General features: G+C 34.8%; 1 protein-coding gene and 1 long non-coding RNA gene across 2 annotated transcripts in view; one reads left to right on the top strand and one right to left on the bottom strand.

The window, feature by feature from the left end:
* Positions 1 to 17,829, top strand: part of LOC134744406 (mitochondrial glycine transporter B-like) — a 373,541-nt gene that overhangs the window by 147,603 nt on the left and 208,109 nt on the right. The gene's annotated exons all lie outside the window — the stretch shown is intronic.
* LOC134744433 (uncharacterized) overlaps positions 1 to 17,829 on the bottom strand; it is an 82,494-nt gene that overhangs the window by 38,168 nt on the left and 26,497 nt on the right. Inside the window, exon 2 of the long non-coding RNA XR_010128089.1 lies at positions 15,588 to 15,709. This is a non-coding gene — a long non-coding RNA (uncharacterized LOC134744433). The remainder of the gene's footprint in view (positions 1 to 15,587; positions 15,710 to 17,829) is intronic.

Raw genomic sequence — 17,829 nt, 5'->3', positions numbered from 1 at the left:
GTTTATAGTCAAACTAAAGGAAAGGAAGGAAGGAATTTTTGACACGTTTTTGTTTATACATATATGACGATCCTTATTGGAAGAGAAAATTATTATTATTATTATTATTATTTTTTTATTATTATTATTTTTTTTTTTTTTATCGCGTATATATATATATCTTTACTTGAAAAATAATTATAGTGTATAACTAGCCTTATGAACCGATTTTGCATGTACAACCAGCCTTAAAGTTTGTAGTCTATGATTGTTCATTATTTTAGTATGTGGGTATTTTTGCATTTTGTAATTTTTCCTCAGTCACCCGTTGACCACGAACGCTGTAAAGAGTTCGAAACGTCGGGATGTATTATAAATTCAATATACGCGATATAATCCGTTTTCATAGTTTTATTTCATAATTAATTTAATTTATATTTTACGATAATATTTGACGATCATGATAAAGAAGATGGACATAATTTTGTCATAGTTTAATTTATAGTGTAATTTTTATCGTGAAATAAGGAAATCTAATCATTCGAATTTATAAACATGTATACATTTTATCACCTTATTGCAATAGATTAAGGTGGATAAATGTATATATTTATGAAATCGACGATGATGGTCCACGGGGCATAAGACAATTTAATGGTGACTGTCCAACCCGGTAGACAACAGATTTAGAATGGGTACTGTATAAAAAGTTCGTATTCGTTAAATAAACGTCGATCATATGTCTTGTCAGTAATTGTTGCGGCCGAATACTGAATATAAGATAGAATGTCGATTATTTTAAGGTATATTTCCGATAGAAGTCTCGTGCACGCGAGACGCCTCGCTATTTTTTTTTTCTTCATAAAATTATCAAGTATTCAATATTCCTTTGTGCAGTGAGTTATGCACGTAAATCCATACCTAAAGCAGTGTAGCGATAGAGTATTTTCCTTAACGGCGCATATAGACACTCCATTTCTGTCAGAAGCGAGGCTGCTTATCTCTTCACGTTGCTTTTGAAAAATAGATGTGCTTTTATTTATAAGCTATAACGTATCCATCATATGAAAATATAAAGACATGTATGGTAATTAAATTATGTACGCACATCATTGATAAATTAAGTACAGTAGGGGCCAAAAATACATACATAAGCTTCATGTTTTTAAGGCAAACCTTTTTATTAGTATCGATTTTACCACTGTCGAATTACAAAATCTTTTATAGTAGGTATATTTTTTTAAACTGACACAGGCTACTAAGTTTCTCCGAACGTTATGAACTTATTCGAATTAAATAAAAACAAAATATCGAATACTTCGATAGTGCAAAATTGAGAAGCATATTAAAGTACAATACTCCCCCTCTCCCCAAAGCCAGGAGTAATTGAATTAATCAAGCCACACAGGCTACAGGCACTAATTACTGTAACCCTATCCGATTTGGTAGACTTACCTACGTCGATTATTCAGATTGGCAAAATTTTACGATTATTGCATGCTATTATAGCTTACTTGTAATGAATAAGGTTAAAGGTGTGGTACAAATTACCTTTACAGGCGCCTAAATGTATAGCATTTATTTAAATGCTACATTTAGTCGTCAGTTAAATGCGATTGGTACTTTGGAACTCTTGAAGCGTGTGATGTTGAAGAACGTTTTCTTTGGTCTTTTCGTGGCACGATTATTTAATGTGATAGTTGTAATATAATCGTTAACATCCATTGAACTATTATGACTAACGTATAGAACCGGCATAGAGAACGAGTATTTTGCGGCATGAGTAACTGCCATTTTGGCATCAAACCATAGAAGCGGAGCGTGAATCTCGCGACCTAAACGCGTATGCGTCATGAATTATACAACGCTTACGACGTTTTGGTCGCGTGGTACAGGTTGTGATTGTGACAATTTCATTGTTTGATATGTCGTCTCTATAGTAATAATAACTCAGTGCTGATATATTTTGGAGACGATTTTGCCTGATTGGCCTAGGCCTAGCCCCAAACGTGGCAAAGCTTGAACTAGGCGACGATGAACATACTAAAAATCTTTACAATTTTTTACATGACTGTAATAAAGATATGAAAGGAGCTACACTGAATAAAAATCTGATTAGACCCTTTGAAAGCTCTCATTAAAGTCACCTCATTAGAAACTCGCGCGCGCATAATACGACATGAATCCAAGCCTTGTGTATATTTAACCCATTTCATGAATATAATTAATGATGTCTACAATTAGGAATGCAAGGATTAGACAAGGAGTACGACAGGGGTGTCCACTTTCACCTTTAATATTTAATATATACATAGAATACGATACGAAAAATTGTTGAAGCAGACAAGGGAGGGGTAAAATTCAATGGGGAGAAAATACATTTTATACGATTTGCAGACGACATCGCGGCGTTTGCAGAAAGTTCAGCTCAACTAGAACATCTAATGTTAACAATGGACACAGTATTTAACGAATTAGGCTTAAAGATAAACATAAAGAAAACTAAGACCCTTACAACTTCAAAACGCAAAACTAATCATCCTCCAATAGTTCTCAACAACATCCCAATTCAGCAGGTTGAAAGTTTCAAATATTTAGGTAGCTTAATTACCAGGGACTCCAGGTGCACACCAGACATCGTTGCAAGGATTGCTATGGCAAAAAAAGCTTTCAACCAGAAGAAACAATTATTGAAATCCCGTTTATCATGCAGAAGCAAGAAGCTACTGATTAAGGTGTACATCTGGAGTATAGCCCTTTATGGAAGTGAAACGTGGACAATGACCCTAAGAGATAGAAAGAGAATGGAAGCATTTGAAATGTGGTGCTGGAGGCGAATGGAAGGCATTAGTTGGAGAGACAGGATAACGAATGAGGAGGTGCTAAGAAGAGTGAGTGAAAGAAGAGCTATTCTGAACATTATTGCAAATAGACGCGGGAAAATGATTGGACACTTAATACGACACGACTACTTCTTTAAAACTATCCTGGAGGGGCGGATAGGAAGGAAGCCGGGTAGAGGAAAACCCAGACGCAGCTTTTTAGATCAAGTGAAAGAAAAAGTAGGGGTCGTGTCGTATCAAAAAGTCAAAGAGCTGGCGCGGGATAGGGAAAGCTGGAAGATACTCCACCGACAAGAGAATAACTCTTAAGTTAATGATGACAATTAGGTATGTAAATACTAGATGTTTTTAAATAGGTACTGAAGTCCACTAGTTTTGATTTAACTTCACAACATTGTCACTCAGTTATTTAAAATTAGACACAATTACAATTTTCGCAAATATTTATAATTGTAGGTAATTAATTTAGTAACAAGTCAATAAAGTAATAATCAGATAGACAGAAAAAAAAAGAAATTACAATTAAAATAAGTATAAGTCAAGTTCTTTTAAATATATGTAAATAAAATACCTATTCCGCCGCCGATCCGTGCACTGAAATCGCTTAACGCTTTTAAGTCTAAATGTCGAGCATACATGCTGAATGATCAAATTAACTAATTTTCTTAATAAAGTTTTAAGAATTTAATTTTTACATATATGCATAATTGACCTGTTGTGTCTCACTGACTGAAAAAATACTTTTGGATGACAAGTAATAGAAAGGCTTTCGTATAACTTGATTCATATCGACTTACCTACCTATTTAAAACAGTTCTTCTCAATACCTATGTATAACAACAACTATTACAAGTAAATACCAGATTTTATAGTCTGCTATGAAAAAATTATATCTACATAGGTACTAAATAAAATAAGTATGATAACCGGCTTTTATGTAATCTAAATTGAGTTCTGAGTTCTTTAAAAATACCACGCTATTTTTTTAATTTAACATGAAGCCATCAAATTATCACTCGTTGCAAAAGCTTATTAAAATTCGCGCATGAAAAGTAAAAAAATAACACAAAAATCTCTGTACATGGACGCTTAAAAAATACGAGTCGTATGGAATATCGTACGTCCTAATTTCAATCCGAGATAAACGTGTGGGTGTGATATTATGGGATATGAATAATAGATTTGGTGCGTTTGAATGAGCATGCATATGAATTTGCGCCCTACTAACCCAGTTGATTGATTAACCTTCAATACACCGTGACGCCTCTCGTCCCATCTTTAACCGTAAATCGAGCACTTGAGGCGGATGCGGAGATAAGACACGATTAGTTGAGCTTATTGTGGATTTAGCCCTTGGTGATACAATGGTTTTGTAAAAATAAAGTTTTTTTTCCAGTCCGGTGGTTCTGATGTTTTGAACAGCAGGAGTAAAAGTGAAAATAATTATGATTGCATTACAACCATCTATTACCTACCTTATGGGTCGATTATTATTTTGTTGTTAATTTCATTTTATTGACAAATTGTGACAAAATTTGGTAAGCTCGAAGAGCTAATTTTGAGCGAAATAAACACGAAATCTCTATTTTGGACAAAAAAGTAAATATAATTTTCCATTGAGTCATAAACATTCCATACGTTTTTGTTACTCAGGGAAAGATACGGATGAAAAAAAAAAACGACAACAAAATAAATACCAACCCATAATAAAGCAGATTGTTTTTTTTTACGAGATACGAGAAAGGTATTACGAATGAATGTGGGGATATACGAGAAAGGTATTACGAATGAATGTGGAGGGAAGTATCGGGAGAAGAAAAACAAGGAAAAGGTGGATGGACTGTGTGAGAGATGATATGAAACGAATGCGAGTGAGTGATGAGATGACGGGCGAGAGAGCTATGGTAGAAAAAGACCCGACCCCAAATGAATGGGATAAGGGCAAGCGAATGATGAATAAAGCAGATTGTTTTTATTGAGCGCTGTAGCGATCTCTTAGCAGATAGACTTACTTCACCATTATGGGTCAAATAGGGGATTAAATATGTTTTAAGCGAATCCACTTGAAATACCGCGTTTATGAATTCTATATTTCCAACTTAAGTCTCAGAACGAGCTTTGGACCCAACACACTATTAAACTTGAGCCTTTCGTAAAGCCAATGCAAACACGTAAACATAGACATAAAGCAAAAATAAAGCTGAGCTTACCTTATCTATGTTTCCGTAGCCAACAACTACACTATTTCATTTCCTCTGCCGACTGTTCGGCCCTTATCGTGCATTTATTGACCGTTATTTTTTAAAGCTTGGCCACTAAAACGGTTAAAAAAGCAAATGCATTCGAAGCTATTTTCAGTTGAATGTCGTTTGAATAAGATATCTGGAACTTGCATTAGAGACTGACGGCTCGATTCAAACAATGCGGAAGTCACAGTCAAAAGTGACATTTCTTCAACCAAAAACGTCACTTTTGACACTGACAGATCGGTATCGTACCGCTATGACTTCCTTTAAGTATTGTTTGAAACGAGCCGTGAATCTCAGGCCAATTCGAATGTAAACTGATATCAGACTGACATCTAACTGATGTCATTCAGTAATCATGCATTTCGCTCGTACTTATCCGTACATGTATTGGCGCGAGCAAGACGCACGATAACTAAATAACATGATTCAAATATCATCCTGATGTAAGTGTACGTTCGTACGTTTATCATTATCAAGTTGTTTAAACAGATAGTTAAACAACTTGATTCATCATATTTCGAAACGACCTTGAGTCTTGTTATAAGGCATCTCATGCGCACCAATAAGTGCGAACGAGATGCCTAATGAGACAACTCTTTAGTCAATGAATGAAGTTCGAAGTATAGTGCATAATTGTTTTCCATCGTATTTTCTCGGAAACGTTCGTATTTGTCATGTTACTTCAGTCAACCTCAATACTTTTTGTTCCGAGACTGAATTAGCAAGACACGTTCGTGGGTTTACGTGAAAATACGATAGTAAATAATTATCATATCATATCATATCGTTTATTTTCATAATAGGATTTTACAATCTCTTTATGACGTCAAACAATTGTATTTACTTAAAAAATAAATATTAAATAACATTATCTATGTTACACTATGCACATACTTATTAACTCCAAGGGTTAACGTCTTCTAAATAGTCTGATATTTTATAATATCCATTTTTGCACAACTTTCGTTCAATGACCGATTTAAATTCATTTAATGGCAAACTTTGAATATCCAAAGGAATTTTGTTGTAAAAACGAACACATTGGCCAATGAAAGATTTACTTATCCTCTGAAGTCTAGTTGTAGTAGGTACAAGTTTCTCTTTGTTTCTTGCACTACATCTATACGTATGTGTATAAGTTATTGTATATGTAGTGACCCGGCAGGCAGCTTCTCTGTTCGTAGGGGCTCTTTGCTACAACACAGCGAATAAATAATGTAGGTAATCAGCTACGCTCGTAGCGTATACTTCGCGCTGGCAGTGAATACGTTAAATAATTATTGCAAAAGGAACAGTGTTACCTACTCTTTTTTTATAAAAACCAAAAGTACTGTATAAAAGATAACAAAAATTCACCCCGTAGCAAGGTTTTGTTATGATTTATTAAATCGAAATTGCGTCAAACAATAAGTGCGGTATACGTTTTTCTAATAATTATCTGTTGTTTTTGACGTGCACGGTCTGAAGTAATTTATTTTAAACACAGTCAACATTCCATTTGAATTATGAAACCAGTTAAGTTATAATACTGAGTTAAAATACCTAAGTAATTTAAGTTCAATAATACCTACTTCAAACCAACTCTTTTTTTAATACCTTACCTTACTTTCAGATGATTCATTAAGCTTTTTAACCAGTTAACGTGCAATACAATGTTCTGGTAATAAATTTAATTTTAAATCCGGCAGTGACCGTAAAGAACCGCAGAAAGCGTTTCGATATAACTTGATGTAAGTTGAGCGAATTTTAAAACATTGTAAAAGTTTGTACCACAGCTGGCGCGAGTATGGATTTCGCCAGCTTGGAAAAATAGGAACATTACAATATTGTGTAATACAGCCCTACTAATAACTTTTTTGATTGCGGTGAGTTTCAATATTTTTTAGTAAAATTGCTTTTTTCATAGTCTATTTTTTATGTGAAGTTATACCTTAACGGTTTCTTATTTCTATTAAACAGTTAGTTTTCTCTAATACTAATTATTGTGTTTTATACGTGTTGTCAAATTATGTGCTCTGTTAGGTACTATACGTAATGGTGTTATTCATAAGCGCTTAATCACGTCTAACAAACCCTTGATAAGTAATCGTTTGTCCTTAATTATTTTATACATTTTGACATTTGCGTTTGTTAGGAAGGAACAAAATTTGACAAAGGTTTATTAAGTTTTATAATAAGGGGTTAAGGGGTTTAAGTAAAAAATATTATAAATGTAAATTTATTAAACTGGTTTGTATATAGGTATATATTTCACGATTCTCCAGACACTTGCTACCAGTGTAACAAAAGTTTTTTATTAAGTAGCTGGTTTAATAGGTACTCAAATTTCATGACAAGCAAGATCAGACTTCGAACAAAAATTACTTTTTTGTTTTAAAGTTAACGATCGTTGCAAGTACTCAAATATATTATGTTGTTAAGCAAATAAAAGGAACCCTCTGGATTTTTTGTGTATGTGTTTGATTATTCAACGTAAAAAAAAAAACATACTATAAGATTTTTTTTACTAAAAGACAACTATTAAAAGACAATTGACATTGTAATTTGGCAGTTATGATTGAAGTAACTACGATTGATACCAGTTCAATCAATACGTCAATATTTTTGGGTTTATTATCTTCTTCTTTAATTTCGTCAAATTGACGAAACAACACAAAACAACAATCAGCTATATTGTCAATGATCGAAACGATCAATCGGTCGTTCAATGGCACCTGCAATCAAAATTGTCAATCGCCTTTGATCATAAAACTATGACTGACTATCGCTTCAACGGAATCATTAACGGTCAATCGTAATCGTATAATCGTCAATCACGTTAAATCAAAAATGACAATGGTCGTCTCTGGGCCACACTCCGGGTTGAAAGACTCCGTTTAATCTGTAGCGAACTGTACATATCAATAAAATACTTTAGTACTCTAAACGGCTAACACTTAAGATCATTCCAAATACTCATGTTTATACCGTATATAATTTTAGCGAATGGGTTGTAAATATCGGTAGTTGCCACAAGTACACTTATATCAAGCAATAAATTGGGATTGCTGGATATCTGCCATTATATCGTTTAATGAATTACCTAGCATGACGTTTTCAAGGCTGCGAAGCGGAAAGCTGTAGCGTGTTCAGTACGTTAATATATAAGTCCGTCACCCACCATGCACCCATGGTGCAGTAATATTGATAGGTATTAAATTAGCGTCATATTTTGCTGAATACGCCTTTTGGATAATTCGATGTTCCAATAATGTGACTTTACCATGCGTTAGTTAGTTCTGTAAATGAAATAAAACTATGAAAACGGATTATATCGCGTATATTGAATTTATAATACATCCCGACGTTTCGAACTCTTTACAGCGTTCGTGGTCAACGGGTGACTGAGGAAAAATTACAAAGTGAAAAAATACCCACATACTAAAATAATGAACAATCATAGACTACAAACTTTAAGGCTGGTTGTACATGCAAAATAGGTTCATAAGGCTAGTTATACACTACAATTATTTTAAGTAAAGATATATATATATACGCGATAAAAAACTACGCCGGCTCCAACCCTACACCACGGACCCGAGAAGATTTAATTCCCTCCTAAATTGTAGGAGGGTATCCCAATATGGGAACGGCAACAAACTCGGCGGGACACATCTTTTCAAAACATCAGAATGTCCAGCATCATCCAACACTAAGGTCTCACAGTCTATGTCTCGCTTGCTCCTTTATCAGATGGACTACAGGATCCCAAGCTGGTGGTAGAGAAAAGCCATCTTCCCTATTAAAGTTTGGATATTTCTTAATCTCAATGGCCTCGCGCAGCATTCTGGGTATGTAACGCTTCTCCTTGGCAAGAACCAGAGGCTTATCAAACTTGATTGAGTGATTGGCTTTATCCATGACATGCTCACAGACAGCAGACCTAGGTCGACGGACTATGAACTATGAGTTGGTGAATACAGCTCCTGAATTACGAGAATAGAGGTTGCGTATTGCGTAGATGAGCAAAAACAATAAATAAGTAATTGTAATGAATACCAAACAACCTAAATCTGACTATGCAATAGAATTTGTTTAATAATATATGTTATTTTAGAATAGGGAACCCTAGTGAGCGCTTGTATTGTATCTTACTATACATTATATTTAGCGTTCCAGATCATGGACTTTGTGCAAAGTATTGAAGGTATAACTGACGTCCTATGTAAATACTAAATAGGTACTTATATGACCTTGTTTTAGCGCGCTTCGATATATTTCTAAGATAATTCCTCGCTACAAACCAGGAAAATTAACTTTCATGCGAGTCTACAGTCCTGCAAGATTGAAAATACTGTCATCAGTGTGAAAAGGAATAATGCATCATTAACGGTTAGCGAAACAAGTGCCATAACTATTGCAGATGTCATTCAGTGGTATTTAATTTAGCCTATTTAGGTCAGGCTAGGCTAGAATTTTTTTTGCCGAAGGGTTTCGTGCCATGCACAATCAAACTTTTTTTAAGTTTGATAATGCAAAATCGGCCCATGTTCTTGAATTAAGTGCACGCAAACTTTATTGATTCTCGTATTTGAGATTGTGAGCACATCATTAGCTATATGTTTTAGCTTTGTTTACATATATACGTGAGTCGAGTACTGAAGTTAAGCAGCATGTTTAGTAACTTTAGGTGAATCCAAAAATATATATTTTACCTATTAATCTTTGTGCATTATCTTCCACCTAATCCATCAAGATAACAATAAACACCGGCAGTTAATGCCATTGCGTGTGTATTCAAAATCTTAATCTTAATTTCATGCGCAGTGCGATATTATTTGTAAAACGACAGGTCTTTACAAATTGTGCCACGTTAAAGTCTCATTAAGTAATCATGTAATAATGGATCCAGTAGCACGCAACAGCTGATGGCTTGTATTTTGATGTCAAGAGAAAGACTGAAGCGTTAAGGAAATTAGAGTAACAATAAAATATAATTAATGTCATTAACGGGTCTAACGCGATTAAATTTCATTATTTTACCTTTTTTTTAACAACACAAAACACAATCAAACAAACAACATATTCACATACACGACATATTCTATTGTTTTATCTAACAATAAAATATGTTGGTAAATGTTTTTTATTTTATTAAGTATAAAAAATTTCATGTTACCATATAAATAAATTCGGTTTGCATTATATTATCGAGACACAATAATGACATTTGACACGAGAGGTTAAAACGCTGGAAGATTTGACCTGATACTTATTTAAAATGAATGTTGATATTGTTGATAAAACCCAGCCAAAAGTGTTTAAACCCCAAACATAAACTTTCAACTAAAGTCTTTGCAATATCTACACGCAATGAATATAATCTACAATGCTTTAAAGCACACCCTGTCACCGTATCTCCTCGTAATGTTTCCTATGACCTCACTTCGCTCGCTATATCCACCATCTCCGTTCAAAAGGGGCGAGTATATGTGAAACATAGTATACTATGTTATTACTTTTTGCCTTCAGGCGATAGTATAGTGTACCACCATATCAATTGGCTGATATATTGGCACAATCCCCAGGTCTAGTGTCGCTGTGGTTCGAATACGTTAGTCTTGATTTTCCTCATTTACAATATTATTTTTCTAATTCTTCAAATACGAGTATCTCCTAAAATTGACTTTCTCTACCGGCGAGACGTTAGAAAAGTTTGAAATGTATCACGAAACTTTCCCGTGCGGTCTTAACAATTTCTGACAGGCATTGTTTAAAAAAAATATATTTCAAGCATTCATGGCATATTATTTAAAAATAAGAATAAGGTAATATTAAAAAATTGTTTTGGTAAAATAAAGAAGTCAAGCCTATCAGATTTTTTAAATTACCTATTTACTTTTAACCATAATAAAATCGGTCGAAACTAACTCTGCATAGTATGACAAAGGTCGGCGTGAACGTCAAATTTCTTTATACATTCTACGTTTATTATTGCAGTTCCACACTTTGTTACGTCAATGTCTGTGCCGAGTTAGCTTGGTTCGACCTTCCGAAGCTCATTTCAAATCATGAATAAAGTATTAGAAATTCCTTTTGACCAAAACGTTTCGAAAATTCAAGCAAAATCGGATTTTGCATTATGGAGCAAGCCTGAACGGATTACGTAGGTATACAGCCAGCCGAAAAAATTGCACGGTCACGCTATGAACGAAATTAGAACCTTATTACCGAGGCAAAAGGTCCGCAAATATTCATGTTAACCGTAGGAGCAAATGCGTGTAAAACACGTGTGATGCACGATTTTTTCTATATTCGCACGTAGCACATGAGTATTAAATTCCGTCAGTTATTCAATAACTGACGGAACTACGGACTAGCTATTTGCCTTATAATATGACGTAAGACATGTCAAATTACAAGGTAAATAACTCACCCCCGCCGACCTCTTTATTGGACGGGACAATGCAGTACATTTTTTGATCCTCTATTTTTCCTCTATACCTATGTACAGGCATTTTGAAATCAATAATTGTCCTTGTAAATAATATACGAGTAAATACTCATCAAGCAAAGCAGCATGTTTAAAGTATCATCACATTAGGCTGATTGCAACAACCACAAACGACACACTGATTAACGTAACACAAAATATTACTGTTCTAGAATTCTAGATCTACCGCTTGCCTGAGACAGTTGGCATTATGGTTAACTACAGAGCTTGGGTGCAAGTGTTATGTCAGGTCACCTATTATGTCATGACTTATGTAAATACAGTTCTGTTTATGTACTCAAACTAAATTTAGTCCAAAAACTATGCTACCTTCTTCTAGAAAACTACCGAGAAACTATTTTATAAGCCGCCTGAGTTAAATGGACCAACACATCACATAGAGATTTTATTTCCAAACGTATTGTTACACAATTTACAAAACAATGCCTTTCTTTTATTAAATGTGGGAAGAAAGGTGTCAGGTCAAAGAGGATAATGTTGTACATCTCAAGAGCATTCTTCAGGCAGAGGAAAGTGCTCATTCTGCGCCTCGGGCGATGCGGGAATGAATAAATAGAATTCTGGGCTCAGATTTTTATTAAAAAAGTGTGTCTAGAAATCTTTGAATTGTTTAGGCTTGTTTTTCAATTAGCTGTGCTAATATAAATAAATTATGGATGACGCGTCGGTATGTAGCGGTAATTATTAAAACAAACGCTAATAATATCAATTAAATTAAATTTCATTACGATTAAAGTATTTTTTTATATTAATGTAAATTGGATTCGATTAAAGTGAGATAAGAATCACTGTCGAACAAAGCCTATGTAATTTAGTAATCAATTAATATAAGTAATTGGATTGAAAATATGGATATCTCGCTTTTAGTCAGAAAGTACGAGTATATACCTCCAAGACATAATTATTATATCATTAGATTAATCTGGTCGTAACCTAATTCTGACTTGAAAGTAAATCAAAATGCTGAACAATGCCGTTTCTCGTATATTATCATACATTATTCTCGGAGTTTGAAAGAATGTGAATAGGTGAATGCGGATTCGTGAATATTTGCTTAAGGAAGCGCGTTGGAGTAACTTTGTACCGGAGATTATTTTTAAATAATAGAACGTGGGTATTTAGTCCGACCCTTTCGGGATATAATGCAGTCAAATTATTTATGTACATAAGTTAGGTTTTTTTTGCCATTCATTATTAATCGGACCAAATTTTTGGGCTGCATCTGGGCTAATCACAAGCATATACAATTTAAAAGTTTATCTAAATTAAATAAAGTATACTCTTGAAATACTGCAGTTTATAATCGACTATTTTTGAATAATTATAAGACGTATTTGTACCATAAAAAATATAAACTACCTACCAAACTTTCTATCTTTTAAACGGACCGAATTTCAAATGGTTGAAGTCCATTTGGGTATAAATATTTTTATGACGAAATATCTAAATGCTAACTATATTGTGAACACTTTGTCCTCGTAGCCTACTTATGCTGAAATTTCTGTCACCCAGCTGCAATAGCAGTGTAAAAGGGTTATCAAAAATGTATGAACACGGGATAGTCAAATTACGTAGCGCTAATGCTATTACATCTCGCCTTGCGTTCTAGTTGCTTGCAGAATGCAGACAACTTCAATTCCCGGGCTAACCAGTGTAACTGCGGTCTCAAGCCCCGTTCAAAGTTTGCGTAATCTAAGAATTAATTATACTGGTTTATTTGAGCGCTTCATTAGCCTGGGCTTGGTAAGCGATTTGAATAATTCTCAGTGCTGCCGGCATTTGAAGCAAACCATGTGTTATTTTGTTTTGGCTGCAGTGAATTATAATAAAATTTTACTTTACGGTACAACTTAATTGTTAAACAAATACCTATTAAAAATAATACTAGTAGGCCTTGGCCTCCAATGCCTGTGGGCGGCTTCTGACGCATGGAAGTATTTCGACGTTCAAACACAATTAAGTATATTTATTTACTATTTTTGTTTAACTATATTTAGTCAAACCGTGTCTTGACTCGCTATTTTATAGCTAGGCCATGATGCTTTGAAACAGTATCTATATCAGTAATGCGATAGCGAAATTATCTTGGAGATTCATTGTCGTTGCTCACCTACGACATGCCACCCAGTAGAGAGAGGACCTTAAATTTAACTTACGCAGCGTACTACGTAGGCGAACAGCACGCCAACGCGAAGCGAAGCGATGCGGCGCGGGGTGAAGCAATCCTTTGATACCTATAGAAGTGTCCTACGTGGGCGATCTCGTTGCGAACGCGAACGCCGTGGGCCCGCCGCGCCGCGCCTGGCGCTTCGCCTCGCGTTCGCGAGTTGTTCGCTTACGTAAGACGCAGCGTTAGTTTAGGTTTAGGCAGGTAAATGATAACTACGTTTATTAAAAGTATTGTACTTACCTACCCGTAATAGGTAGGTATACCTATATGTATTTTGCCCCTATCTGAGTAATAATTACAAATTCACAAACTTCACGCCACACTGTATAGCGTTTCCTCAATAAAGCCAATTTCAGAATATTACATTTTTTGAGCCATAGCATAGCGTAGCGCGCTTTCACAATTTTAAGCTAAATGGAATAAATTATTGAACCGGAAAGTTTTCCTTTAATTTTTCATGCAACGTATTGCATTAAATTGCATCATTGGCTTTTATGGGCATATTTTATACACACGTTGGTCATGTTTGATAGGAAATTTTATCTGAATATTATTATATTATATAGTATTATGAAAGGGATAGATAATTAATCAATCAATTAATCCCCTGGCTTTTATCCCTATTGGGATTGATATGGATAATTTTAAAAATTAAAACTTTTTTACATTTGTATATTTTTCATATGAACACTTTTATCAGTTATACTCTTTCGATGTTAATAAAAGGGAAAAAGTGTCCCAATATTTCCATAAATTTTTCGTTCATTCCATTCCGTTACCGCCATAAAAAGTATATAAAAAATGGTAACGGAATGAAAATATAAATCTAGGGATACTTTTTTCTCCTATTAGGTTAGAAACAGCTCGTGATTCTGAGTAGAAATAACATAAAAAATATCAATTCAGGAAAAAGTGTAGTGTACAACTTTAAATAAAATGGTTCAAGTGATAATTGAATTATGACAGTAGATTAAAGTGACAAAAGTTATTTTAAAATATCAAATTAAACCAATTTCATGTAAAACAGATACTCCAAAATAAAACTCCCTGTAACACTTCGAAACCGCACGCATTTCAAGAAGGCACAATTGAATGCGCGCTCCAGAAACAGCAAACTAGGCCAGCTGCTTCACTTATCTGCACGATATATCTGGTTCCGTAGCGATTATACTATTAACAATGCACTTTTGTTGGTCGGCCGACAGGCTCCCAACTCCCAATGGTCAAAGGTTACTAAGTATTACCTTATTTATAAAGGAGTTTGGCGCTTAGTGTGCACTGGGTCGACGTTGTATTATGGAGAGGAAACTACGGGGTAAATTAATTTTAATGAATGGATGGCACGGGCTGCTTTTGAGTAGGCTCGAGGCTTTGTAAGTGCAAATACTATAATTGGATTATTTTATATTTTAGAATGAACTGCCTGCTACATTTTGGTTGCGTAAGCGTACATTTCAGAGGTTGAATATGGTTTCATGGTTCTTACTGCAACGCGAATCTAAAATTTTGTTTAAAGGTCCCTTTTTACAGTTTTTCGTAAATAATTCTTAAACGGTGGCCCGTAGCAAAAAGTTTTCTATTACATAAGTAATCTACTTACATAGAATTATCTATAGAAATGGTTCATTACACTTTTTCGCTAGGATCAATATTTCAAAATAAATATATTAAATTGGGAAAGTTACTTATAATTTGTTCTGTCGTATTTTTTTCCGTTTTTCGGAAATAAGTCGTATTTACGTACTAGATTATTTTTTGCTGTCAGCTACCGTTTACGAGTTATTAACAAAAAATAAAAAAGGGACCTTTAAACCCATAAATGAACGTTAAAGAAAGCTTATAAAAGTACTCACCCTAAATTGAGGAAGATGGAAGTAAATGCCAGCTAATCAAACTTCTGACAGTTTTAACTGTTCACTAATACTCTGAGAAAATTACAATTTTCAAAGTTTGCTATCGCAATTGGAGCAGGTATCTGAAACAATAGGAAACACGTATTATTTTTATAAGTCAACTTTGAACTCTCATTTGAATTATATTCTCTCATTTGACGCTCTGGCCAAATTGTCATGTCATAAACATTTTTGTGCTTCGGGTACGTATCAAGTTTCAAGGTCTGGATCTGAAGCTATCAAGATTTGAGGAGTTGGATCTCATGGGACCCATCATCAGATCTATATATGTTCCTTCAGAACTTACTTGCTTGACAAACATAACGAAAAGGACAAATCGCCAATAGTATGCGTTGTTAAAGTTCCACTTCATCAAATGGCACTGTTAATATGAAAATACTCGGTTTATTGAAAAAAATACTAAAATCACTATATGTATCCCTATAAGATTCGAGGAGTTCCCTGGATTCCTTATTGATCCCATAATCAGAACTGGGTTTTGACAAAAACGGGCTCAACTTGGGACTATACACATTCAAACAAAAAAAAATACCTATTCCAAATCGGTTCACAAATGACGGAGTTATATTAATGTGAGGAAACAAAAAAAAATACGGTCGAATTGATAATCTCCTCCTTTTTGGAAGTCGGTTAAAAACGGGATAGAACATTATATTTACTGAAAGAGGCTTGTAAAGTTTTATGAATAAGGGGGTTAATCAATAAACAACCTAATATCGATATTTAACTTTATTATTTTACTAAATATTTTGATTTGTGTTTTTTAAGTAGTCACACTACTAATATAAATTAAAAACTCTAATAGATGTCATATATTAAAGAAAAAGTGACGAAGCCCTGCAGTGGTGAAGGCCAATTCGAACCGGCCTCTTTAGCTATCGCGGCTAACGCCATGAACCCCTAGGCCACCTCGCCACCATCATCAACGCATTTAACTTAACTTGGATAAATATATGCCTATCTAATAATAAGCTAGATATTTTCTCAGTTTAAAAGGCACATTGGCTCTGTCAAAACACTGTTCCTTTGTCAAAACATAGCGAGGTTCATTCAAAAGGAATTTGCGACACCCTCACCAAGCACCAAACTTACCTTTTCCATAACAAAATAGACTAAAATACGTTGTTCCCAAAGCAACTTCTCAGTAAATATCATCTATTTATTTGAGTCAATTATTCTCGTGAAACGGTGGCGTTATCTCGGGCCGGTCAAGGCGTGACAGCGACGACAGTGATAAGGGACGGACGGTTTTTCCCGTCATTTGCTTCTTGATGTCCGCTCATTTTCGTCACTTGCCGAGAGTGGGACAAATCGACCACTATGAGGAACCAGTATAACCTGCGAGTTCAAGATTCGTAATAATTGGGCAGTGGTGGTAGTGGCAGACGTCAACTGCAGACGACACGACTGGCTTCCATGTATTTCTATGAAATACCATTCGAAGTTAGCGACACGAAGTCAGCGACATGTCGCCGAGCGGCAGACGAAACGTGTCGCCCGACCGCAGATCAGTATTGCCTCTCTTACTTTCACTCGGAACCAACAACTGCAGTCGGGGTTGAAATTATATCATAGTGACATGACGCCGCGACGTTAGTCTGCAGTTGTCGTCTGCGGTAGGATTCCAACTTGCACCTTAAACAGAAAGCGCAACAATACTGGTTCCCCTAAATATTCTACTCGTCTCTACTCGGTTAGCGTTTGCAGTAACACTGCACTGCTACAGATAATTCACAAAATAGGCTCTATATCATCAGAGACCATTGTAAGTTTGGCCTGTAATTACGCATAGTTGGTACGGATCTATAGGTTAAGTTAAACTACAGATAAGCTGATGGTCGAAGCAAATGACTGAGAATTAAGAAGCTGATATTAGTGTTTTTGTGATCCTGAATACAATAGCCATGTGACATTGCATCTTGAAAGGATTCAAAGCTAATGTGGAATTTGCAACTAAGAACCGAGCCTTTGTTGATATAAACGACATTTTAACAGTAAGGTTTGTAGTAACAATAAAAAAAGCATTTATCAAAGACCGTTTGATAAAAATTGAATCGAAAGTACCACATACCTACCTAAACTGCTGCGTTGAGCGCTTCGTAAGCGTAATTCTCAACGCAGGTACTGAGATTGGATCTTTAAAATCAATAATTCTAAAATAAGTTTTATACCTGATCATCTC

This window comes from Cydia strobilella, chromosome 9 (assembly GCF_947568885.1).
Source record: "Cydia strobilella chromosome 9, ilCydStro3.1, whole genome shotgun sequence".
NCBI lineage: Eukaryota > Metazoa > Arthropoda > Insecta > Lepidoptera > Tortricidae > Cydia > Cydia strobilella.
The sequence above is the reverse complement of the archived record's forward strand: the minus strand, read 5'-3'. Positions and strand labels throughout refer to the sequence as shown.